General features: G+C 46.3%; 1 protein-coding gene across 1 annotated transcript in view; it reads right to left on the bottom strand.

Moving 5' to 3' along the window:
• The window catches only part of RTN1 (reticulon 1), a 125,236-nt gene that overhangs the window by 16,778 nt on the left and 83,113 nt on the right, over positions 1 to 25,345 (bottom strand). The window lies entirely within an intron of this gene.

The following is a 25,345-nucleotide window of genomic DNA, read 5'->3' as shown; positions in this document are numbered from 1 at the left end:
GGTGAAGGGGTGAGCAGCGTTTCTTATCTGGCTCTATGGCGGTGACTGTTCGTGTTCCAGAAATTTCTTAAGAGTGATGAGATCTGGCGTGGTTTTTTGGGGTTTTTTTCTTTTCTTTCCTTTTTTTTTTGTGTTTTGTTTTTCAGTGGGGCAAATTTCCCCCTTGCCCCTCCAGGCTTTGATGCCCCTCTCTCCTCTGCCCAGCTGGGTGAGGTCAGGGAGGAGAAAAACCAAGGGCAGGATCCAACCCCAAAAGAACAATGCCCCATTTTGCTCTGCATTTCAAAACGATTCCAGAAACAGATGAAAATAGCCAGAGTGCCCTCACCAGCAGGGATCACCCTTCTCTCCCTGCACCCACACAGCCCCCCCAGCCCCTCATGCCAAGCCCTGCTGCGCTGGGATGCTGAGCACTGGGAGCTGCACCCAGGGGAGGATGTGCAGGGGCTGAGCTCTGCCTCCTCCTGCTGCTCCAGCTGCTGCAGCAACCAGGATCTGAGGGGCAAAGAGTACAGGTAGAGAGACAATAGGTGAAAAAGCACGTGCCCTCACTGGGAACTCTAAGCCCACTAATGGCTGAATTTTAACACCAGCCCCAAGACTCCTCCCCTAGGTACAACGCTGCCCTTGCCTCAGTTTCCCCTTCAATCAAGTAGTGTCAGCAGCCTCACAGAGATGTCATCATTAAGCAATGGCCACATGTTGCTTGGGAAAGGCTTGGAAGGAAAATGCTTTACATCCACCCCACCTATTTGCCTTTTCAGATTTTGGGAAGTGGAGTGGTTATTAATCACAAATAAACTCCCCCTAAAATCACCCCATTTCACTGAAGAGTGACCTGAGATACAGTGTATTAGACCTGGTCTACTCATTTTGGCAGAAAGGTCCCAACAGGAGACCTCTCAGCTCTGAGGCTGTATTTAATCTTTTAGATCTTGCTGGTGTATTAAATTATTTTACTTTAGCCACGTTATACTGAATTTAGCTTTTTTATATGGGGACAGACACCAGCACAGACATGGTGGGTCACACACACATCAGCATAGGCAACAGAGTCTGAATCTCTTTGCTCTTTTAGCTGCCAAAGGAAATGGCCTTTAATGCCTGAGTGAACTGAGGTCTCTTCCAACTGGAAGTAGTAGGTCACTTATCCTTCCCTCAGGTAACTCATCCCATAGAAGAAAGCCAAAATTTGAGGAGGGATTCACCACAGTGTGACCTTCACCTTTACTGAGGAAACTCTGCTGGGATTACAGAGGTCAACAGCTATTGTTTATGCTTCAAAACCACCTTTGAAATCCCCCAAAAGACTTGCTCTGGGGTTGAATCCAGCATCTTCAGTCCCCCAACAAGGAAATCATTAACTAATTGGTGCAGAACTGGCTTCAGTTGTCATTGCATAAAGGAAGATAAAATAATCTATAAACAACGTTGCAAGTCTTGATTTTTTTCTTCCTGGCTTTGTTAAAAAACAGAAGGAAGAAACAGGTTTGCAAGGGATGATTTCTCAGCATGGACCAACTGGTTTAGAACCTTTGCAAGAGCAGAAAAGAACCCTCTTGCTAGGTTTTGCCCTGCACACTGTTTGCAGCTCCCTGATGGGCTTCCCAGCATCAACCCATAATAGGAGGTATTTACAAGCAGTTTATATGAAACAGAGCCATTGTTCACATGAAACTCTTAAATCCTGGAGTCCCTAAAAAAGAAGCCAAAGAGACTTCAAACGCAGTGCATCAGTGAAACTCATGGCTGTTGGGCATGTACCACCAGCAACACAGCAGTGAGAAGACACAAAATCTCTGTGTAGTCTCACTGTAACCCACATTTCTCAGTCAGGTATAAAAGACAAATTCCCTTTGGACAGAAAAGTGGCCCATATATCTTGAACATTCCAGTGTTGTATGAAACAGTGATGATTTCTCCTTCTCTTCATTGCTGGTAGGGATTCCTCTTGCCACAAACCTCAGGTCTCTACCTTCTTCCCCAGGATAACAAAATTAACCATTAAATTCCTTGCAACCAGACTAAACCAGGACCACCAGTTAAAAATTTACTGAGCAGACTGAAAGGCACATCAAGCAGTGCCTGGGTCTTAGAAGGGTGAGACATGCACAGGTGAGAGATCCTGGCATCAACCACAGTGTTGGAGGAGAGTCCTCCTGTGACCATGAACAGAAGTAGGATTAAAAGCAGTAAGTGGAATTTAATGGAATCATAGAATCACAGAATGCCAGGTTGGAAGGGACATCAAGGATCATCTGGTCCAACCTCTCTAGGTACTATTATAGCTTATATGAGGTGGCTGAGCACCCTGTCAAGCTGAGACTTAAAACTGTCCAATGTGGGGGAATCCACCACTTTCCTGGGAGACTATTCCAGTGTTTAAGGCTCCTCATGGTGAAAAATTTACCTCTTGTGTCCAATTGGAATCTCCCCAGGAGCAATTTGTGCCCATTGACCCTGGTCTTTTCCATGTGACTCTTTCTAAATAGGGAGTCTCCATCCTCTTGGCAGCCACCCTTTACGTACTGGAACATGGCCATAAGGTCTCCCCAAAGCATTCTCTTCTCAAAGCTGAACAAACCCATTTCTGTCAGTCTCTCCTCATATGGCAGGTCCTCCAGTCCTCTGATCATCCTTGTGGCCCTTCTCTGGACCCTCTCCAGCCTGTCCCATCTTTTTTGTAGAGCAGGGACCAAAGCTGAATGCTGTCCTTCCCTTCAGAGCACTGTCCATGGGAAGCCTCCTTTTGCCCCAGGATGTTATTTAAATGATTAGAGGTCTTCAGAAGTTTTAGGTAGCTCATCTGAAGCTTAATTTTGATGGCATAGCTGCAGACCAAGTGGGGTAAGAATTCAGTAAAAGAATTACCTGGTTGCTTTCCACCCATCCAAACATCCCACCGAGGGAAACCTCTGACCAAGTTAAGACATGAGTAAAGTATCACTGTCTGCCTTGTTTCCAGCCTTTCAGAGATTTCTGGGTGAGAAGCAGCTCAGCAAAGGACACAGGCACCCTGCCATGGTGTGTGGGTCACCAGGGTTCTGCTACTTACAGGGACACAACGAGCTCCACTTCAAGACCAGCCCTACCCTGCTTTCCTCCAAAGGTCCTCCCACTTCCTCAGTGACCCTGATACACCACTGATGAGCTCTGATGAGGTCAGAGCTAGCAACATTTAAGGCTTTTTAGGCAAATACACTTGAATTGACATAACAGCCCATAAGACCTCAGAAGAACCCAGTATTCTATCATAGGCAGGATTACACATGGCCCTAAATTTCAGGGCTGACCCTCAGCTACCATTCTGGAGGGCAGGGTGGAAATCAGAATTGGTTTCAAAGACACGTGCTAACAAATCCATAGAGCTGAAACTGCCACCAGTTCTGCTCTAAGTGCAGTGACTTTGAAGGCACTTTGGGCTGATGATGTTTTTCAGAACAGTGCTCTGCATCCCTCCTCATCAGTGCATCGTGGGACACATTGAGGGCAGCGCCAGATCCGCAACGTGGTGCTGTGAGATCCTGACGTTTAGCACTTCAGGAGAACAATAGCATTAAGGGAGATCACTGCCTTTTTCTTCTAAGTTAATTTGTTCTTACCATTAGCAACAAAAATAGAGGGGATGCTATTTTAAAAGTTGCATTAATGTGTCTCGAAGCTCTAAAGAGCAATGGAGAATTTTTGCCTGAGTACTCCAAGCCAAGGGCAGCCAGCAATTACATTTCTGTGAGGAGGCTGTCAATAGCAGAGGGATGGGCCAGATCCTGGCTCTGCTCTCATCCATCCTGCTGTCTTGCACTCATTCTTGCACAACACATTTTCTGGGCTGCACAATCTCTCCGAGGCAGCTCAAGTAGAAAAGCCATGAGCTGGGAGGTGCTGATGGCTATTTCAGGGCCATCACTATTCACAGTGTAGGTGGTCCTTGCTGTCTTTTGCCCTGGGTCTTTGGTATTTTCTCTTAGGACACCAGTTACTATTTTTCTCAGGTCTTTAGACCACAAAAAGGAATCACATAAACTGGTAAAAAAAGACAACATGGTCATAAGCCATTGCAGTTTAGGTCTGGAGCTGAATACTTGTAATAAAAGAAACCCCTGTGTGTCTGCATGTCACATCATTTTTCAGGTTCGCTGAGATTTCCTTTAGAGGTCTCGAAATGCCTGGGTCTATGAGGGCTTTATAAAATGATAAGTCAAAGTATTTGGGACAAGAAGCCTGTTTTGAGATGTGCTGCTAAGCTTCTGCTCTGCTGCCTCTGTTTCACCTTCTGCTCAGCAGAACTGTTCTTCATGCCCATTTGTGCTCAACGTCACAGATTATCATAAGGTCTTTGACAACAACCATGACATGAGTCAAATGAGTGGGTGGAAGAATCAGGTGAGGCCTACTTTGCACTTGCTTTCCTCCCCAGGAATGAGGGGGCCTTTCTTTGAATCCTAGTAAATGAGTACTTGGGGAGGAAATCCTCAGATTTGGCACTATTGTTAAAATACAGCTTTCCATTTTGGTTTTTGACCAGCTGACGTGCAGTCCCTCAGCAGATCCTCTTCACCAGCCATCCCAGAGACAGCTGGCACTTCTGCAGTGCCATTTGAGCTCACTGACTACTGCAGGCAACAGCATGTCTAACACGTAAGGATCAATTTTTATTTACTCCCAGCTCTTCAGCAGTGGGTAATTTCTCTTGGTTCTTTAATGTTATTTTTGAACCGTGAGGATCATAGAAATGAAGGCTCTGCTCCTGCTGTTGACCTAGAAAAGTCTTTTGATTCTTTCCAGGGGGACTACTTTTTTTCAGTTTGCTGGCATCCTTAAAATCATGTGTTTCTCTCTTTTGAGGGAGGTAGTTGGTACATCTTCATTCCTCCTTTAAGAAATGATCAGTAAAGCTGATGAGACCCTCAAACTCTGGCTGAGCTCCTGCATTCCCCCATCAGAGCAGCCTCTTATGGCACTTCCAGCCTACCCCCATTTTCAAGCCTGCTGCTTTCAAGCCTGTGCTGCTAAATTTGTCTCCCTTACAGCATTGCTGGTGCTGCAGCTGGCATTATTAATTCCATTTCATTAACTGATCTTCCTAATGGACTGGAAGACAAAAGAGAAGACAGTCCTGAGACCACAGCATGGCTGGGCCTCAGGAGATCTATGCTCAGGTCTTGCATCTGCCACAGGCTTCCTACATGACCTTGGGAATCATCTCTCTTAGGTCTCTGGGTCTGCTTGGTCTATTTAAATTTGAGGCATCAATGTGCTTTTTGAGCTTTATTTCTGCAGCACCCAGCACAACAGCTGCTGCTCTACCAAAGCAGCCTCAAGCATTTTTGCAATGCAAGTTGCAGGTAGGTGCTCCTGGCTGTCATTTTTGGACCAGTGGAGATCACATGAGATCATAAAGATGAATTGGGATTGTATTGCTCTTGGAAATTGTGAAATCCTGCCTGGTGCTGGGCAAAGAAGCTGAGGACAGAGGAGCCTTCTCATTGGCCAAGCACGCTCAGAAGAGATGAAGACACTCTTCTAGCAAATTCTTGAAGCAAGGTCTGGTGGCCAGTGCCTGAGCTGGGGCAACCAGGCCTGGACTTTGCCACATGGGTGTGCCACAAGTCACCAGGGACCCTGTCCCTGCGTGGGCATGGTCCTGTACTGGGGACAGAGGAGGTGTCTCCCAGAGCAGCTCATCTCACTGGCTTTCCCCCTGCACTGCTGGCACCCTGCAGGGCAGGCACAGCCCCTCTGAGCTACTTTGCTGGGAGGAGGAGGCAGAAAGAAGCAGAAATAAGTGCATGAGCAGGGACCACGCCAGTACCAGCACACAGTGGTGCACAGAGAGAGCTGTGCCCCAGGCAGGCAGCCCTGCTGTGGGTCCAGGCAAAGTGCCACACCAGTGCAGCTCTGTCACACAACACCAGTAGGCAGGTTCTGCCTGGTCAAGTCCTGCCCTTTGCTCCTCCACACATCCAGGTCCTGGGCTGAGACAGCCCTGGTGTAACCCCCAGGAAAGATCTGCCCACAGAAATGCCTGAAGCCTTGCTTCCATTTCACAGGGGCAGCCCCTGGCTCCTGTCCTGCTGTGATTAGGCCCAAGTTTTGAAGCTCCAGATGCCGAATCAGGGGCTGGGATGCTCTGTCTAAATGCAAAATACAACTACAAATTGTGCAAATGTGAGTGCAAATTAAACTAAGAGCCTGTAGGCAGAGGCTCAGGGGATTGAGGTTTCATTTGCAGCAGTGCTACAAGCCCTTAATTCAGGTTGAGATTTTGCTAAGCAGCCAGGGGTGCTCACAAATGAGCTGCAGTTTGCAGTGTTCCTGTTGGCTCTTGTCCCCAGTGCTCCTCCCTCTGGGGTGGAAGAAGGTGCAGAAAAAATTAAAACAGACCAAGCCCCTTTCCCCAGCCTCTGTTTAACCCCCCAAAAGATATCATTTTCTTTGGGGAAGGGAGTCACACAGTGGGCAGTGCAGCTCAGCCCTCTGCTCCATGCTGGAGGGCTCCTTTGAGCACCTCAGCATGGACATCTTTGCATCCCCCACCGCTGCACCCGCCCCACTGCTCAGGGGGGCTGGCAGGATAAATGCAGCAGTGGCAGAGGTTTGCAGATGCTGTGGCCATGCTCACAACAGCTCCACTGACACCCCATTGTCATGGCAACCCCAGCTTTCCCTGGCAAACAGCAACGGATCACTAACACACACTGCTGGATGCAACAGCCACAACCTCCAGGGATGCGAGGTACCCGGGTACCAAAGTGTGCTCTGCAAAGGGAGGGATGGCACTCCAAGCCACAGCTCTCGGTCATATTCAGGCTGGGAAGTTGGTTGCTAGCAAGGAAAAATCTCAGCTGAGGTTGCAGAGGAAGGGGAGATATGTCAGGCAAAACCCAGCCACTCCTGTCCTGAGCAAATGCAGCCCTACAGTGGTTGCAGAGGTGAGTGTGGCTGCAAACTGCAGCAAAGCTGACAGTGCTGCATGGCAGGGAGGGCTGATGGACAAGGGGGTGTTAGTGCAGTCCAAGGGAGAACAGCAAAGGAGAAATGAGGGACATAAAATACTGGTGTGTAAGACAGGATTGTCAGTGCAAGGTTCTGGGAGGGGGGGAAGTAAAGAGAGAATATGAGCAGGGCTCTGGTGCACTCGCTCGAGAAACGCCTTGGACAGTGAAGGAGCACTGCGAGTTTTAAATGTTATTATGGGCCTCTAGGGTAATTAGGAGAATTAGATCAGGAAATATTGTGCCAGAAGTGTTGCCTGGAAAGTGGTCAGAGTTGTGTTTGCTGGGGAAATGAGCAGGGGAGATGATTTTGTGGGGCATTTTGGGACATCGGCTGGAAAAAGAGCTATACAGAAAAGATGGTTTGAATACTGGGGGGCTAGCCCATCCCCTCACATGGGGCAGAGGGAAGAGGATGGGATGGATCATATGTATATATCTCATGGAAGATGCCATAAGCAAGGTCAAGCAAACTTCCAGCATCAAATCAGCAAAATACACAATGAAAATCCACACCCTGGAGCCAGCTCATTAGGAACTTAACATCAGTCATCCCTAAAACTAGACCTCTCATGCATACAGATGCAAAATGGGGAAAAAGAGAATTTGTGGAAATGGGTTTACTCTCTGAAAAACAGATTCCACCTCCGAGTAATTGAATAACAAGTATCTTCACTCCCCTTCTCTGCACACAAAGAGAAAGTCCTGATTTGGATGCTGACGCTGAGTATCTGAGAAAAGTCAATTTCATTTCCCATTCTTGAGGCCAAAGGATTAAAGACAGAGCAGCAAAACCATTTCACATTTAGAAAACCAAATGGAAAGGCCTAAGGAATTCAGATTTCCCTGATGATATCACTAAAGACCACAAGCCACATTTTCCTGATTGCTTCTGCAAAGGAATGATAGCCCTCTACTCTGGGATCAGTGTGAATATATAATAGAAGGTATGGAGTGAATTTTAGTGTATATATGAAAAATGGAATTATTTTGCATCTTTATCGATTAATAAGCAGCATGAAAGTTCACTGGACAAATCTGGACAAGGGAAAATGCTTTGCTTGTATCACAGTTCATTTAACCACTCTGCTTCAATAATTAATAGCACGTGGATATGGAAGAAGTAGCAGTAATTTCAGAGTAACAGGGTAGATTTGCAGAGCTGAAACAGCTGCTCCCCCAGAGCACTGCTCCTGAACAATGTGAGGTGGAAGGAGAACATGCTGCATCTTCTGCACATACAGTGAATTCCCTGCCAACAGGTTTGGCTTCTACAGAAACTAGGGAATTCCAAAGAGAATAGTAAAATAGGTCTGGGTCAGCATTGCAAAAGGTCTGCTGGGATTTCTGAACTGTTTTCCCCAAGGGTTTCACTCCTTGCAAACATTTTAGTACATGGGGCTTTGCTGAAACTGCCTGACTGAGACAGGTCCCACCAAATACCCCTTTGGACTGTATCAGATCCTTCGTTCAAAATAATAATGGCCAGGGACCAAAAGCTCTATATCCCTGTGTCCCATCTAAGGCTCTTGCATGTCACATGCCAAAGACTTCAAATTAATCTTGCTAATGAATCAGAGATAAAGCATCATGGCACGACATTCATTTTAAATTAGTATAAATTTGAGAAATAATTATTATTTGTATAAGAAAATAAAGCAAAATGCAAACCCAAACGCCACATTTTGGTTTGGATGAATCTCACCTTTCACAGGTATGGTGGACACGATCAGCTGAATGCCAGGCAGGTTTCTGAGTCCTGCTGGTCCTCAGCACCTGTGGGTCTGAGTTTGGAAACCTCTGCCTCCAAGTACCACCAGCTTGAAGCTGAGAGAGATCAGTCCTCTCTGGATGCAGATGTCTAGCATTGAGGGCCAGAAGAGATTGTACTTCATTTTGGAAACAGCAGCTCTTACCTTTTCCAAAACACTTGCTCTTTAATGACATTTTTTTCACTTTTTTTCCCCTTTTTTTCCCCCCAGGTGGTCTGACACTTAAAGTGATCAAAGTTTCCTGTGAACCACAGCTTCTCAGTTTCAGATGAATATAGTCACTGCTGCTCTGCATTTGTTTATTTTCTTCAGGTTGCAAACCTGCAGTGGAGACCTAATTCTTTTGGAGCAGGGGGAGCTGCTGCTTGTCACCACGTGCTTCAGCAACTAGGGGAGGAACACAGCCCTGGAGGTGGGATCCAATCCTGCTCTGGCCAACTCAGAGCAAACTAACCAGCAGCCCCCGTGCTGGCTCCAGGAGCTGGAGCAGCCCTGGAGTGGGCAGGAAGCCAGAGGAGATGCACAGACAGAATGCTCACAGAATGCTCACGGTGGAGGTGGCTGTAGCTGAGTCTCTGTGACATGCCCAGCCCACACTGACATGCAGGGGGACAATCCTGAGCCCTTCAAGACACAGTGAAACTCTGTGGGCTCCAGGGTATGGATGAAACCACATGCAAGGGCAGGAATGTCCTGGTCTCACCCACCCGTGCATCCTACTCAGCCCAGTACAATTTATTTTGCCCTCCCCATTAGATGGGAAATAAATGTGGCAATTACTTTGCATATTTGAAGTGTCAGAACTCTTAGGCACATTTCCCTGAAACTAAATAATTAATGAGGGGCTCTGATTAGCATGAATCTTGTAGTGTGTAGTGATATTTATTTTTACCTTTTGAAAGCTGAGGCAGAGCTTTGTTGGAAGGCCAGGGCTGGATGGGCTTCCTGGCTGCCAAAATGGGAGGCTGTCCTGCAGCCCAAAGGGCTTGTCTTGGGAGTTGGGCTAGAAAAGAAGGTTTTTGCTCTGCTTTGGGCTTTCAAAATGTGAATGTTTTGCAAGTGACAGGAGTCCTGCTGGTCCTCAGCACCTGTGGGTCTGAGTTTGGAAACCTCTGCCTCCAAGTACCACCAGCTTGAAGCTGAGAGAGATCAGTCCTCTCTGGATGCAGATGTCTAGCATTGAGGGCCAGAAGAGATTGTACTTCATTTTGGAAACAGCAGCTCTTACCTTTTCCAAAACACTTGCTCTTTAATGACATTTTTTTCACTTTTTTTCCCCTTTTTTTCCCCCCAGGTGGTCTGACACTTAAAGTGATCAAAGTTTCCTGTGAACCACAGCTTCTCAGTTTCAGATGAATATAGTCACTGCTGCTCTGCATTTGTTTATTTTCTTCAGGTTGCAAACCTGCAGTGGAGACCTAATTCTTTTGGAGCAGGGGGAGCTGCTGCTTGTCACCACGTGCTTCAGCAACTAGGGGAGGAACACAGCCCTGGAGGTGGGATCCAATCCTGCTCTGGCCAACTCAGAGCAAACTAACCAGCAGCCCCCGTGCTGGCTCCAGGAGCTGGAGCAGCCCTGGAGTGGGCAGGAAGCCAAAGGAGATGCACAGACAGAATGCTCACAGAATGCTCACGGTGGAGGTGGCTGTAGCTGAGTCTCTGTGACATGCCCAGCCCACACTGACATGCAGGGGGACAATCCTGAGCCCTTCAAGACACAGTGAAACTCTGTGGGCTCCAGGGTATGGATGAAACCACATGCAAGGGCAGGAATGTCCTGGTCTCACCCACCCGTGCATCCTACTCAGCCCAGTACAATTTATTTTGCCCTCCCCATTAGATGGGAAATAAATGTGGCAATTACTTTGCATATTTGAAGTGTCAGAACTCTTAGGCACATTTCCCTGAAACTAAATAATTAATGAGGGGCTCTGATTAGCATGAATCTTGTAGAGCCAGCAGACAGTGTGTAGCGACATTTATTTTTACCTTTTGAAAGCTGAGGCAGAGCTTTGTTGGAAGGCCAGGGCTGGATGGGCTTCCTGGCTGCCAAAATGGGAGGCTGTCCTGCAGCCCAAAGGGCTTGTCTTGGGAGTTGGGCTAGAAAAGAAGGTTTTTGCTCTGCTTTGGGCTTTCAAAATGTGAATGTTTTGCAAGTGACAGAGGATAAAATACACTTCTTTTCCATGCAGGAAAGACATCTTGCCAAAGTACCCCCCAGCAACTCATTAGAGGCACCACATCTAAAAGGCTTTTCTCCCTCTTGCTAACAAACAAGGGTCAAGCAGAAGATAGTGGGTCAGGCTCCTCTCCTGCAGACCAGCCCCTGCAGCAGGACCTGGGCTCCCACAGCAGGATCAGGCCCCATGCAGTCAGCCCTGCAGCAGCAGCAGGTTTCCAGCTCAGCCTCCAGTGGCAGAAAAGGCTGGTTTCCCTGCAGGGTGAGAGCCCTTCCAGAGAGAGACTGCTGCACGAGAGCTGCAGGCAGAGCTGGTGGCTGTCACTTGAGGTCCATTTCCTCCTAAACACTTTTTCTTTCTGAACAATTCCCTGTGCAAAACATGCCAGCCACCAAGAGAGCTGCCTTGTGCTCTGCCTGTGCCATGCAGGTTTGTGTGAGCCCCTGCCCTTTCCCCAGCCCTCCCTTGTCTTGCCCTCAAACTGCAAATAATCTGGTTTTTACCATGACCCAGGGAGGAGAGAGGCTGCCCAGCAGAGCTATTCCTTGAGCAAATTGGGTATCTTTGGGCTCCTGAAGTGCAGAGTAGGGTATGATCTTCATCTCTCCAGGGAGGAGGTGAAGGTAAAACAAAGGAATTACATTAAAGCTGAACTCTCCTGACCCCAAATGCCACTGACTTAACAACACCAGCTCCAAAACCCTCTGGCCCTGCCCTGCCTCATGCATTTCACCCCTGAGCAGCAAAGGGACCTGTCCATGTGCTCAGGGAGGATGCTTTCAACCCCCACAGCAGGTACTGCAGTCAGGCACCTCAAAAAGTTGCCTCTCCCTAAAGCAATTTCCTCTTCACCCAGAGTTTTGTACAATCAGGAGGTAAAGAACTCTTTACAAAGAAAAGCAAATATTTTGGAAATCATGTACTTCAAGTCTATGCCTGGTTTCACCTCATGCAATACATGTTTCCATGGAAGCAGAGGAGGGAGCAGGCAGCCTGTGGCTGCAAATCATAGCTACCTCACTGCCTGCTCCCAGGTCTGAAGAGACAAATGGATCATTAAAAGCCAAACAAAACTGAAATTTCAAAAATCCCTTTTGATGGTAGATAGCTGATCTTTAGTGCTGCAAGGTTGATTTTAGGGACTGGGGTCCACGTGCATCACAGCTGACTGAAATGCAACTTGGGCTCATTCTCAGAGGAAATGGGAGTATGTGCTGAATAAAATGATTTTTGTTCTTTTGTTGATCACATTGGTGTTGTGATTGTGTGAGCACAGACTAGAACAGTGCTGCACACAAAGGGAGTGATGCAAATGGATTTAAAAGATGTTTTCAGCATGGTTTGGAGGAGAGTATTGCAGAAAGAGACCAAAACAAGGATGGTTTAGGAAACATGGATTGTTTAGGAAAACTGAAGGTTTATCTGTTGATCCCAAACTGGTTTTGATAACAGGACTGAGTCTGCTGAAGTCGGTCTGACTGTCAGTCACTCTTACCAACCTGTCCTTTGAGCATGTTGATGACTACAGCCACAAAGTTTTCCTGGCCTTAAACTAGCAACCTGAGGCATCACCACAGCAAAAAAAAAACCCCATGCTCTTCCTAACAGCTTGCAAGCATATTGCAAATACATCTCCCTGCTGCTGAGCCAGGCACATTTCACTGGGAGTAATTACCATCTATCCTCAGGTAAGAGGTGTCTTTTACCCAAAATGTTGCACTGGGCAGCTGGAACGAGGCCATTTTGCACGGCTGTTCCTGAGCAACTGAGCTGGATCTGCCCGGTGGCTTCGCGCCAGCTCCCAGCACGGCAGCAGTCCTGACACTTCTGCAGCCGTGACAAAATGCCCTTCCTGCATTAACCCCCCTCAGAAAGATATATATCTGCTTTACAGCAGCCTGCCTTCTCCCCAAAGGCAGCAGGATTTCTCACCAATAGATTTGTGGGTTGTTGTTTGTTTTTTCTTTCTTTGTTGACTACGAAGCAGGAAAAATTAGGCACCCGTACAAGAATTGCCAATTAGAAAATACAGTTGCAGAGTCTGGTGAGTTAAAAATCCTGGGGTTGTACTGATTGTGAGATTTCTTCCCTACAGGTCTCTGTACTGGGTTTGGAGCTGTTTTCCGTAGCTGCCTGAACACTTAATTTCTGGATCAATCCTGTATTGAATTGCAATTCCTATGATCTAATGACAGCTCTGTGTGCATCTCTTAAGTGCATGAGGTAGCTTTCAGGGGGAAAAGAGCAAAAATTGAAAGAATGGGTCAAATCAACCACATCTGAACAGGAAAATATCAGAGATTAAAATAAAGCTATTGGGGACAACAAAGGGATTTAGCTTGGGCCAGGACTGACCCTATTTCCAGACTCTACAGAGGTCCCACACTTCCCTCTGTGAGCAAGTCCTAGTGAGCCAAGGGCTGTATCACCATAGGTATCATTCCTGCCTTTTGTAGTCTGTAAAATTCCTTGTTAAAAGGGCCGTTCAAGCCAACAGACCCAGACAGGGCAGTGCCCTGCAAACACCTTTATACACAGGCTGGAGGCAAAGTCAGTGTTGGTGCCAAGTACCAGCATCCTAGCTTCCTATAGGGAAGCACTGGTTTGGATATCTCTGGATAGTGCTTGATTTCTTCTGTTGTCTTCCATCATGTTTAAAAACTGTGTAGATGTTGTGCTTAGGGACATGGTTTAGCACAGGACTCAGTACAGGTTGTTGGTTGGACTCAATGATCTTACAGGTCTTTTCCAACCAAAACGATTCTATGATTCTATCCCACCAACAGGAATTGTGAGGTGGAATTGGTTGATACCATGAACTGTGATAATCCAAGATTTCTTCCTTTTTAAAATATATGGACATGAAATCATAATCATTTTTACCACTGATGAGCAAGCCACTGAGCATCCACTGGGCCCAATGGCCTGAGGTGAAAGGCTCAGGTGTCCAATTCCAGAAGCTCTGCAAGTTTTACATGTAAAGGAGCAAAGGAAGAACAGTGCACCTAAATTCTTGGACCAAACAGGAGAGAACTGGAAGGCAAGTGGAAAACTAGTGCAGATGAGTCTGGAGGATATCAGAAATGCATTTGCCTCTAGACAGTGCAGGATATTGATCTGCAGAGTCACACAGCAGAACATGCTGGACAGGAAGCAGAAACTGTCTGAGGGAAAGGGAGAAAGCTGTCAATAAAATCAAGCAGTGTGACAAAGAGAGGAGGAAGGAGGGTTGCTGGTGCTGGAGCCATGGGTGTTTACCTCGTGCTGTGTATTAGTGACCTTGAGAGTGATGCCATTATCTAACAATGCCAAATTGTAGGAGGCACAGAAATTAATTACAAATGGGAGATTAGGCTTACGGTCTAATAAGCAGCTGATGGAGCTCAATGAAGAGACGTTTTAATGAGATTAAGTGACAAAGCCATCACTTAGAAGAAAGTATTAAGCAGACTACAGCCAAGGAGAAAGAACTGGGGGTGAAGGCAGAGAACTATTAAAACCATCTGTGTTATTAAAAGAAGAGTAAACAAGGCCTGTGCTTCTTAGGGAGAAATGGAGATGATAGTAAGGCATGTTGGCACTGCTGGTGGGAACTCTTCTCTTGAAAGCCTTGTCTGCAGTGCCTGAGTCAGGCTCGGGGAGATAGCAATGGAGTACAGCAAGGGAAACCCAGCACACATTTGAAACCAACATGAGGAGTAAAGCACTGGCTGAGTTGGTATGAATTACTGAAAGGAAGAGCCCTGAGAGGAGGTCCAGGAAGCCTGGGTCAGAGCAATGGGTTGGAGCCAGCTTGATGGAGAAGACCTTTGCCATGGCTCACTTCAAGAGCAAAGACAGCAGGACATTGGATGGTAGCAGTCCAGGAAAGAAACAGGCCAACAGTTAATATTTCAGGCTAAGAGGGGCAGCTTTTAAATAACAATAGCTACTGCTCATAATGAATAATTAAAGCAGACCATTTGGTCCTCCTCCCCTTAATGTAGTTCCATTCCTTTAATGTACAGCAGAAGTATCCTTTATAGTACGTGGCAGGAGGAATTGTGCTTGCATGGACTGCCTGTGCTTCATCTCCTACCAAACCCACTGTGTCTTTCTCCATGAGCTGTATTTAAAGCTGAGTTCAAGTATCAGACTGATGAGACAACTGGAGTCTAAAGGCAGCCCCATCTTACCAGGCAGCAAACATGTGCAATGGATGAGAGATAATTTCCCTTGCTCACATCACCTACAAGTTAATGGGTCAAAACAGTTCCTGAAGAGGAGGAGAGACTCATTTAATTATTCAACAGAGATGGGGAGAGTTCTGAATGTCTGTTTTAGAAAGCATGTGTTAGACATGGTTCCTCACCTTTCCTCTTTGTGATGGGACACGTACAGTCAAGGTAAGTGGGGCTGACTGGCCTTGCTGGGCAAGCAGTGACTCTCTGGCACAAGAGGGTATCAATTTTCACCTCTCCAATGGATCCAGTTAGAGAAAAGGTTTGGGAACAAAGCAGAGCAGACCCCAGCCCGCTTGCTTCTCTCCTGTCTCCCTTGCCTTTCCACCCACCTCTCCAACCCAGGGATAACACCACAGTGAGGGCACTGGGGGACTGAAAAGAGGAATAAGCACCAGGCAAAGCAGAGCTGACCCTCAGCTAACACAACATGGTGGAATTTCCTGGTTTCAGGCATTAAACAGTCCTCCTTAGGTTGAAATTCATCCTGCAAACTCCTCAAGGAGAGGATCTTACTGCATGCTCATATCTCAGCTAACAAAAGATCCTGATCTTGACTGTGTCTGCAGGCACTATAGCTAAAGTAAGATCTAAAAACCAATAATCCATGCAGAGCTTCCTTTTCCCTATGAAATCAGGGAGCAATTTGTGCATGTTAAGAAACACATCTAGCACTACAGCCTTTCAAAGTCATCTGCTATTCCCCTGACTTCTCTTGCAATGCAGATTATCCAAATGTGGGTCCCTGGGTGCTCTCTGATACACAATTCCAGTAAATATTTACATCCTTTCTATTCCTATTTCGGTTTGAAATATGCTAAAAGGATGCACAGGGAGTGCCTCAGCATTTTACAGACTCTTCACTTTGGTCAGTAAAAGCAAAGTCCTGCAGGAGTGACAGCCAAAAGTGTGTTGCATTCTCACCTTTCTGGAAAAGAGTCAAAACTCTATAATTAAATTTTGTTTAAAAAATCCTGCCTAAAACCAAAGTAGGTGGCAGAACTTGCAGTGATTTGATTTTTCAAACCTCTTTTCCCTTTGTTGGGGATTACCCAAGATAAGGTAAACAGAGTTGGACTCTCCCTGTTTCTTAGGGTCTGTCACTGAGGAGGGGAAAACTAATCCTGGGAAAACATAAACCTTGGTGGTTTAGAATGCACATGTTTTGTGCATGCTTCCTTATTTGTACCTCGTTTTCCTAAGACAGTGCTGATAGGGATGTGATGATAACTTGGCCCACATGCTTGGTCACATCTGGCTTAATGTGGATGTGAGATCCCTAGAAAACCCAAGCACAGGCTGGGAGTGGGTTGTGGGTCCTTCTGACAAGTCCCTGTCCTGAGTGATGGGGATCAGGAGCTCAGGGCTCAGCACAGCACATCACAGAAGGGACATCTTGAGAGAAGTGTCAGATATGAATCCCAACTGTCACAACTGCTTTGTGGCGTTTGCTGGAATGGGATGGCATCAGCGCTGGAAACAGGAGGGAGCACTGGCCTCTGCAGAGGCCCAGAGAAACCAAGGATGTGGTATTTGGATGCAGCTGAGCACAGTTGGACATGCTGATGTTGGCATTGCAAAGGCCCAGACAGTTCCTGCTGTATGTGTTTTGGCTGCCTGGTTGTCCCTTTGCTTCCTCTGCAAAACCTCCCTTTAGCAGCACTGGGAACTCCCTCCACTGAGCAAACACAGAAAAGGCAGGAGATGGGAAGGCTTAGGTATAGAATTATACCTATAGCAATGAGACATATCTATGCCTGACTCAAACCCATGAATACTAACTGCAGATTTGATCTCCACCCTTGCCCTCAGGGCAAAAGCAAAACTTGCTTCTGAATAACTCCTGAAAATACCAGCTGCCAGCAGTTCCAAATCAGAGCAGCAACAACAACAGGAGCTGAAGCCAAATGCTCCCGGTATTTTCTTCCAGAATACCCAGGAGAGCTCGGCTATATGTAGCAGAGCCATTTACATGGTGTTTGAGGCAGCATTTGTAGCAGACAGAAAGGTGCCAGGAAACAATTCTGCTTCCCATGCAGGACTCAAACCACAGCACAGCCAGGCCATGCTTATCACATTGATCTTTTCAATGGATCAAGCATGTGTTAGATGGCTACTGCTCCTCCCAGATACTCCTCTTAGCTGCTGCTGTGACTTGTAGTGCAGTGAGTACTGCAAAGGCAGTGCCTCTGCTCAGACTGTCCCTGGGGCAGATCCTAATTCGTGCTAAACAGAAGGTTTTTGCTCCCTCCCTTTCCTCAAAATACAACGGTGTAATGAAGAACAGTTTGATGTGATATTGTTCCCCTGCTTCTATGGAATTTGAAGTGGAGGGAAGAGAGGGGGAATACCTGCAGATAGTGGCCCAGGTTGGTCTGGAAAAGGGCTTCCACCTGGAGAACAAGTAAAACTTGTGATTGACTTTTAACCAGGCCTGCAGGAACAACGAAAGCAAGACACGTTTAAAAGAGAGGAGATGGCGTGTTCTCCAGAGAGATGTGGCTGACAAGGATTAATATTTTAGACTTTGTGGCTCTATCTGCTGCATCATAGTTGCCCCAGCAATGCCTTTGGCTCTAGACAGCTGCCTGCTGCCCATTATCAGCTCTTTGCAATACCCCCCCCACTCCCCACCCAAAGGGAAGGTTTCCCAAGACAATCTGGGCTAATCTGGGCCCAAAGGCACCACCAAAGTCACACCTCTTTGCATAGCCAAAATATTAACTCTCTCCTTTACAACAGGCTTGCACCCAGCTGCAGCTCTCACTTAAGGCTAGGATCCCAGGCCAGATTCTCTGCAAAACCTGTGACACTGGGGCATTTGGCTGACACATCACTTGGCATTTTCTCTCCAACACCCTTATTTATTTCCCTTTGCAATGTCATTTTGCCCAGCCAGCTCAATGAATAATTCAGCACCATTAAGCATGTGCCAAAGCTGCTTCAGCACTTAGTAAGATCAGTTCTTTGGCCCTTTCACCCATTTAAACTTCATTCCAACATAATCTCCCCTTCAGTGCTGCTGGAGGAGCAAGATCTACCAGTAGAAAGCACATTGCCATAGCTATATGGAAATATACACATATATATGGAAATCACCCCCTTGATAGGTGATAGAGGTGGTGTGCTGCTTGATGCACACTGCCTGGCTGCTCCTGCTCACTGCCACTTTGAATGATGGAGAAATCCACTATTTTTTTTTACAGATATCTGTTGGATGTAAGAGTCAATAAAGCAGGCAATAAGGATGATCTCACAAACCAGGATTCAGAAAAACCTGAGGTCATTTCCTTGTTCTGTTGTGTATTCATGGTGTTACTGCAGTGAAATCAGTTCTTCATACCAAAAAAATAAATTAATCATATGATAAATTACTCAATCTCAGCCCCTTTTTCACCAGCTTTGCTAGACAAAGGGGGTTTTAAGATGGGTATGGACATGTTTCAGCATCCTACCTGTAAGATGACAGTATTTTCTTTCTCTCTTTGCCTGGAGATTTGACTGTTTCACTGTCCCTTGCTGCCAGCCTGCAGTGCTGGGAAAACTGGGGCCCTCAGCATGGACAAAACCTATGGATTCACTGATCCAGGAGTCCTGTCACTGCAATGGAACCCTCTTAACTTCAGGCCCCAAAATGGCACTACTCAGCCCCTTTCCCTGGAAGGGGCTGTTTCTATGGGACATAACTGCTACACAGATTCTAACATGTGCAATCACAGTGTCTGAGAGCACCAGGCAGCAGAGTCAGCACATACTACCCAGATGCAGTAGCCATTGCTGCAAATCGAGTGTGCAGGCGAGTGCTCCTTTCTGAAGGCACAGTTGCTCCTCTGGCTTTTATGAAACCCCACCCATTCTGTGTCTCCCTGCTTGGAGCCATAAACCTTTTCCTTTCATCTAAGGGGGTATACATGGCCCTGTTGTTTCAGCAGCAGCAGCAAAGCTCCAGCAGCTCCCCAGCAGGCATCTGAGATGGACAGAGAAGGCAGCACATTCTCTTGCTTTGGGAAGTAACTTCCACTCTTTGGAAAAAGCTCTTGCACTTCACCTAAGCAAGTAAGCTTAGCTGCTCGTGTTTCAATGATACATCAGCCAACAAAATAACCTTCAGAAATCCTGACTATTAATCTCTGCTACCTTTTCTGTAAGCTCTCCTGCCCTGCTCTTTGCTTGTTGCCCAGATACAGGCCTTGTTTTGAGGATGCTCTCAGCATTTCATTAGGATGTATGCAATGATTCCCCCCTGCTAACTCTAAGGAACTGTCTGCCTTTCTAAAAGAGAGCAGAAAAACCTGTCTGTGCAATGCCTGCCTCTGCTAACTGCACCCTCTGAGTGAGCACACATCCTAGATTGCTTTTAAATGAGTTGCTGTGAAAACAGTGTCTCTGGGATTGTCAGAGGCTGGATTTTGATCTCACATCACTGTGCGTCCCAAGTCACATCAAGCAAGGCAGAGGGTTTATACCAGCCAAGCTGTGGGTGGTATCAGACCTAGGAAATCTGCATTTGTTTTTTCCCTTAAATTTTGCAATCTCATTGCACTTTCTATTCAAAAGATAAGAAGCCATGAAAAAAAAAAAAAAAAAAAGACATTTTGTATGAAATGTGCTGCTCCAACTGTGTTTACAACTAGCCGGTTGATGTAGCAACACCAAGAGCTGTTTCCCAGGCAAATTATTCTTTAGGATCCACGGGACAGTCTTCACTGAGATTCCTGCTTTACCTGGCAATCTGGGTAGTCTAATGCTAAATCCTTAATGCAAGATGAATTGGGTCCCTTGAAAGCCCTCTCTCTAGGACATGGTGTTTGCAAAGGTAATACTGATTATCTGTGTTCTTTATGTGCCTCTCAAGTTACCCCAGCTCTAGAGGCCTCCTGAGGTCACCTCTCACAGCAGTTTGCACTCCAAAGAACTGTGATGTGGATTATTTTCATATGACCTGTGAGAAAGCTTGTACATCTTTTCCAGGGATGTCAGAGAATTACAGAAAAGTACTGGGTGGCTGGTAGGACCCACATGGACCTAATCAGCACCCATGTTGCAGAAGATCCCTACAGGGAAGTGTGACACCTGCTGAAACATTTGGAAGAGATCACCAATTCCACATAAAATCCCATGGCTCCAGTTGGGAAAGGGTTTCTCTGAGCAAGTGATGCCAAAGGGCTTTCAGTGCATAGACCTGTGAGTCAATTTGATGCTGCAAGGTAGATAAACCCTAAAATGAAGCTTCTGGGAAAGCAAAGAACCTTTCACCTAAAAGCAACCTAACTGGCAGGGTTTTCCCTCACAAAATTTCACTGCTGTGTAATGTGCCTCTCAAATCTCTCATGCTTTGTGTCTTCTGAGCCCTGAATATGCAGGAAACAGACACTCAGTCTTGAATGGAGAAATGCCTGTTTCACCAGCACGGGGATCTCTGTATGCCCAGTTTTCCTAAAGGATGGAACCTCCCAGACTCAGAGCACTTGTGAATTCCATCATCACTACCGAAATGACAAACCTTCACTTTTCATTGCTAGACCTGATTTAAACAACCTTGACATCACCAACTGTCCCCACCACAGGCGGGCTAGTGCCTGGCAGAGCTGTGGTGAGGGCAGGAGATGGTTGCCATCCAAACCAACCTGTCCTTTTGTATCACTGTTGTTTGGGTTTTTTTCTGTACTTGTTTGTATTCCTCACACACAAATGAAAGTCTGGGAAAGTAAAACCCCAGAATGACCTCTCAGTGCTGCAGTTTCCATGTAACCACCAAGCTGTGTCAGAGCCAGAGTGGGGAGAGGATATCTGTGATACCTCTCTGGAAAAAAAACAGTGGACAAAATTACCCAAATTAGGCAAAGGTCAAGAAAATTAGAAAAAAAACAACAACTCCAGGGGAATAAAACAAAACAAAGTGGAAACCAAGATAAGATGAAGAGTTAAAGTGACAAAACCACCAGACACACTTTCTCCAGAGGGGAATCAAGCCCTTTGAGCTGTTGGATCATTGCATGTCTCTTATTTTCTAAATTTTTCTGACCTGACATGAACACAGCAGCCTCCCAAGGAAAAGAAAAAATAAATAAATCTGCTTTTTCAGTCAATATTGCTATCACGTTCCAATCAGCCACGCACTCTCAGAAGCTAAGGAAAAACACCAGTAAAATCAATACCCACCTCCAGGTTTTATTCCCAATGGAGATCTCCTATCACTCGCCCACCCTTCACTGCAGGCAAATATGTTAATATTAACCTCATGTTATCTACCAGGCACAAACAACAAGACAGGGGAGGCCTTATTCTGCTTAACATCTGAAGAGTTAGAGCCACCCTGAAATAGGCAGACATGTTGAAAAGTTTGTATTTCCCCTCTCCTTGAGAATGAGATGTGGTTTGTATCACCAGATCTTGTCATAAATTTTAAATCTGACCTGAAATGAGTCCAAACACTTAATTTGAATTTATTCCATGCAACTGTGATAACTCATGATTCCCAGCTCACAGAGGTTCAGAAGCAGCATTTCTGGCAGTTCAGAAAACAAAATATTCCAGAAGCTCCCTGTGAAAGTCTACATGTATGAGAAGACTGTATGAAGTGTCCAAGTATTCTGTGTTAATTAAAAACAAAATGTTTTGATTTTCACTTCTCATAATTTGTATCATAGTATATAAACTTCTCTGAGCACCTTCTGAGCTGAAAACTTGAACTGATACCAAGAAAGTTCTTTAATATCATATAAAGAAAAGGTGGTATAACTTCATTATATTTGGGTTGGGTTTTTTATTTCTTGTTTCTCTATCCCTAGAATGAATCTCTCTCCACACTAAATATTGTTTCAGCCCCAGAAAAGCTATCAATAGATGTTAGATTTCTCTGCCAATAACAAATCTCTGAGGTCTGCTGGGAGTATCCAGGCAAAGCATCACTGTATCCAGGCACCTGGGAAAAACTGGCCACCATCAGGTTGCCAGTCAGTGCCACAGCCTTGCCTGAAAGCTGAGTCATTGATGACTGACACCAAAGAGACGACAAAAGGGACATTGTGTCAAAACCTTGGCTTCTAAAATGTGCTTCAAATGGGACTGATTCTGCAGCTGAAGTTTGTCCAAATGAAGAGAAAAAAAATTTGTAAGCAGAGCAATTTTTCTCCCTCCACCCTTCCCCAGGGGCAGGGCTGAGCTGACAGTGGGTGCTCAGCTTGGCAGGGTATGGACATGGACGTGGATGTGGAAGGGGCACAGCAAGCAGTGGGTATGTGCAGCCCTCATCTCAGCAGGTTCCTCCTGTGTGTGTACAGATACCCACGAAGTCACTGTGCTTGGCTCTGACCTGGCCATGCATGGCTTTGATATTTGAACATTTCATAGAATCAAAGAGTCATAGAACCATTAAGGTTGGAAGTGACCTTCAAGATTGACTCCAACCGTAACCCAAGTACCACAGCCACTGAACTATATCCTGAAGTGCCACATCTAAATGCTTCTTGAACACCTCCAGGGATGGTGCCTCCACCACCTCCCTGGGCAGCCTGTTCCAATGCCCCACCACTCTTTCTGTAAAGAATTTCTTCCTAACATCCAGCCTAAACCTCCCCTGGCACAACTTGACCCCATTTCCTCTCGTCCTATTGCTAGTTACTGGGGAGAAGAGAACAACCCCAGCCTCTCAACAACCTCCTTCCAGGTAGTTGTAGAGAGCAATGAGGTCTCCCCTCAGCCTCCCCTGTATGACATGCTCTCCAAACTCCTCACATAACCATCAGGCCCCTGTATAGTCAAGTAGGTCTAAGGGGTTTTGCTTTTGTTTTTACTGGCCACAATGTAATCTTGACCAGGCGGAAGCATTTTATAAACACCATCTTGTGTCATATCTACCAGAGAGGTTTGTATGCTTCTGCTTGAGTGCTGTGACTTATGACAGCTCTTCAGGGCCAGTCTCTTGCTCTTAAAGGGAAGATGGATGAAAACAGAAGGATAAGGCCTATAAATTTTTATAGCTCTGTTCTAAACTTACACACCAGCAGTGGAGAGGATAGCAGTCCCATGAGGAGACATGTGATCCTCCCACATTAAGCTGTGCCCAATTTTCAAAGCACCTCTGAGCATCCAGCGTTGTGTTTAAGATCCTTTGGCACTTATGTGTTAACAATTTGACCTTACTCAACACACAGGGAGTAATTTTCATGAGCACAGACAAAAAACAGGGGAGGAAACTGATGCCAGAGGTGAAATGAGCCAAATGCTCAGGCTATGGACAACATGGATAGTAATTTAAAGGGCATGAGACATTTCTGAAGGTCATGTTCTGGTATATGTGAATGGTGCTCAACATGAGAGGGCATAATTACACTTGGTGGTGACTGATCCCAGCTTCTGCCCAAACCAACCATCATTTAGGGAGAAGAGAGAAAAACCCCTGTTCTTGGCTTTGCTCTGATCCTTCCAGGGCTCAGGCATCTCCTCTAAGTGACCATTCCTCACTTAGGAGACCATGCTGTGCTCCCACCACACCAGAACTCCAGGGAGAACCCCAGAGCCAGCACCTGACCATCTGTCAGCCCTTTTGTCCCCTCTGCAGCAAGGACAGGTGACCCAGCAACAACTCCTGAGCCCAGAAAGTGCCAAACTCACTCCTCCCTCCCTGAAAAAAAGCGGTCTGGGAGGAGTGGAAAAGAAATCACGTACAGCACAAACCCACCCATGTGCACACTGCTCATTTCCATCACCACGACCTGTACATCTCCAGGTTCCTCCAGCTCAGCTCTGGTTCAGTTATGATAGTGATAACAAGCTGTCATGTGACAGCTGAATTGCATCAACTGGCCAGAAATGGGGAGGTGGGCCACAGTCTGATGCAGAGGCAGAAACAATTCCAACTGCTTGGCCCACAGTGAAAAGGATAGCTCTGAAGTTCCCTCTCCTCCTCTGTGGGAGAGGGACGTGCCCTTGAGCTGGGGCAGCTCAGCTGGGATTGAATGGGGAACCCTCCAGTCAAAGGGGCTGGAGATGGAGTCTGAGGTCCCACTGCTTCAGCCTCTGGTGTGAGATCCTGGGAAATGAGGCCACCTGAATGTGTCTATGAGTCTTTGCCCCCACAGCTCAACATTTATGTCCTATCACAGATTCAGGGGAATTTTTCAAAATCCTTGAACAGAGTAAAAGCAGGATTGTGAAGAAGCTGGAAGTCACAATCTCTTGGTCTACCAGTCTACTGCTAAACCTCCCAAAACACCTAGCATGTACCATGGAAAGGTAAATCCCTGGAATGAAGCTATTCCCAGTAAGAAAATCACCCCCTCACTCCTTGCTGCAGCTCTGAGTGCCTCAGACACCTTCTGTCATGAGCTGTTTCCCACACCTCCATTTAAAACTGTTCTCTTACTCTTTATTGACCATTCTTGATCAATCTAGCCAATAAATAGCTATTGGGTCATTTTGCTGTAACTTTGGGTCTCTGGACCACAAAGCCAAGGAAGACCATTCATCATCAGAGCAGAGGAACAAGAGCAGGCTGAAACATGCCCTAGATGCATTTTCTCCTGCCCATCACCTAAGTCTTAAATTCATCCCTGACCTTACATCAGGGCAGTCAAGTAAAGGTATGGAAGGGGAAGACTGGCCTGGACAACAGAGTGGTTGCCAGTGCTCCAGGTGTGTCCCTAGCACAGAGTTTAGCAATGCAGGTTTCATTTATTCCTTGAAGACTCTCTACACTTAAGCTATTACACTGGTTTGCAACTGAGAGAGCACATTTTCAGTTCCTGAAGATGATGGTCTGGGGAAGGGCTGTACCTACAGTAGAGTAAGAGGAGATTTGTGAGCCCAAGTGTGTTGTGGGATCAGACAGCCCAGGAGAAAAAGAAACCATTTATCTAAGGGGAAGAGTCCAGAAAATTTGTGGGAAAACACTAAGTCACACCTGCAGGACCTCTTCCACTCAATACCTGCTCATGGTTCTTGGAAAACAATCATCCCCCCAGATTCATCTGCTCTGCATTAACTGAGCAAGCCCACCTCAGCTGGCATTCAACCATCTGGGTTGTTCAAGTCCTCAGTTTTTCAGAAATGGGCAAGATTATAATTGTTAATTTCACTTTTTTTTCCATTGGGCTCCCCTAGTCCTTCAAAAATTCCTCCATTCCTATTGTCCTGCAGAAAATTAACACACACAGTCAAATGAGTCCAAGTAGGGA

This window comes from Chaetura pelagica, unplaced genomic scaffold (assembly GCF_000747805.2).
Source record: "Chaetura pelagica isolate M959 unplaced genomic scaffold, ChaPel_1.0 scaffold36, whole genome shotgun sequence".
Lineage (NCBI taxonomy): Eukaryota > Metazoa > Chordata > Aves > Apodiformes > Apodidae > Chaetura > Chaetura pelagica.
The sequence above is the reverse complement of the archived record's forward strand: the minus strand, read 5'-3'. Positions and strand labels throughout refer to the sequence as shown.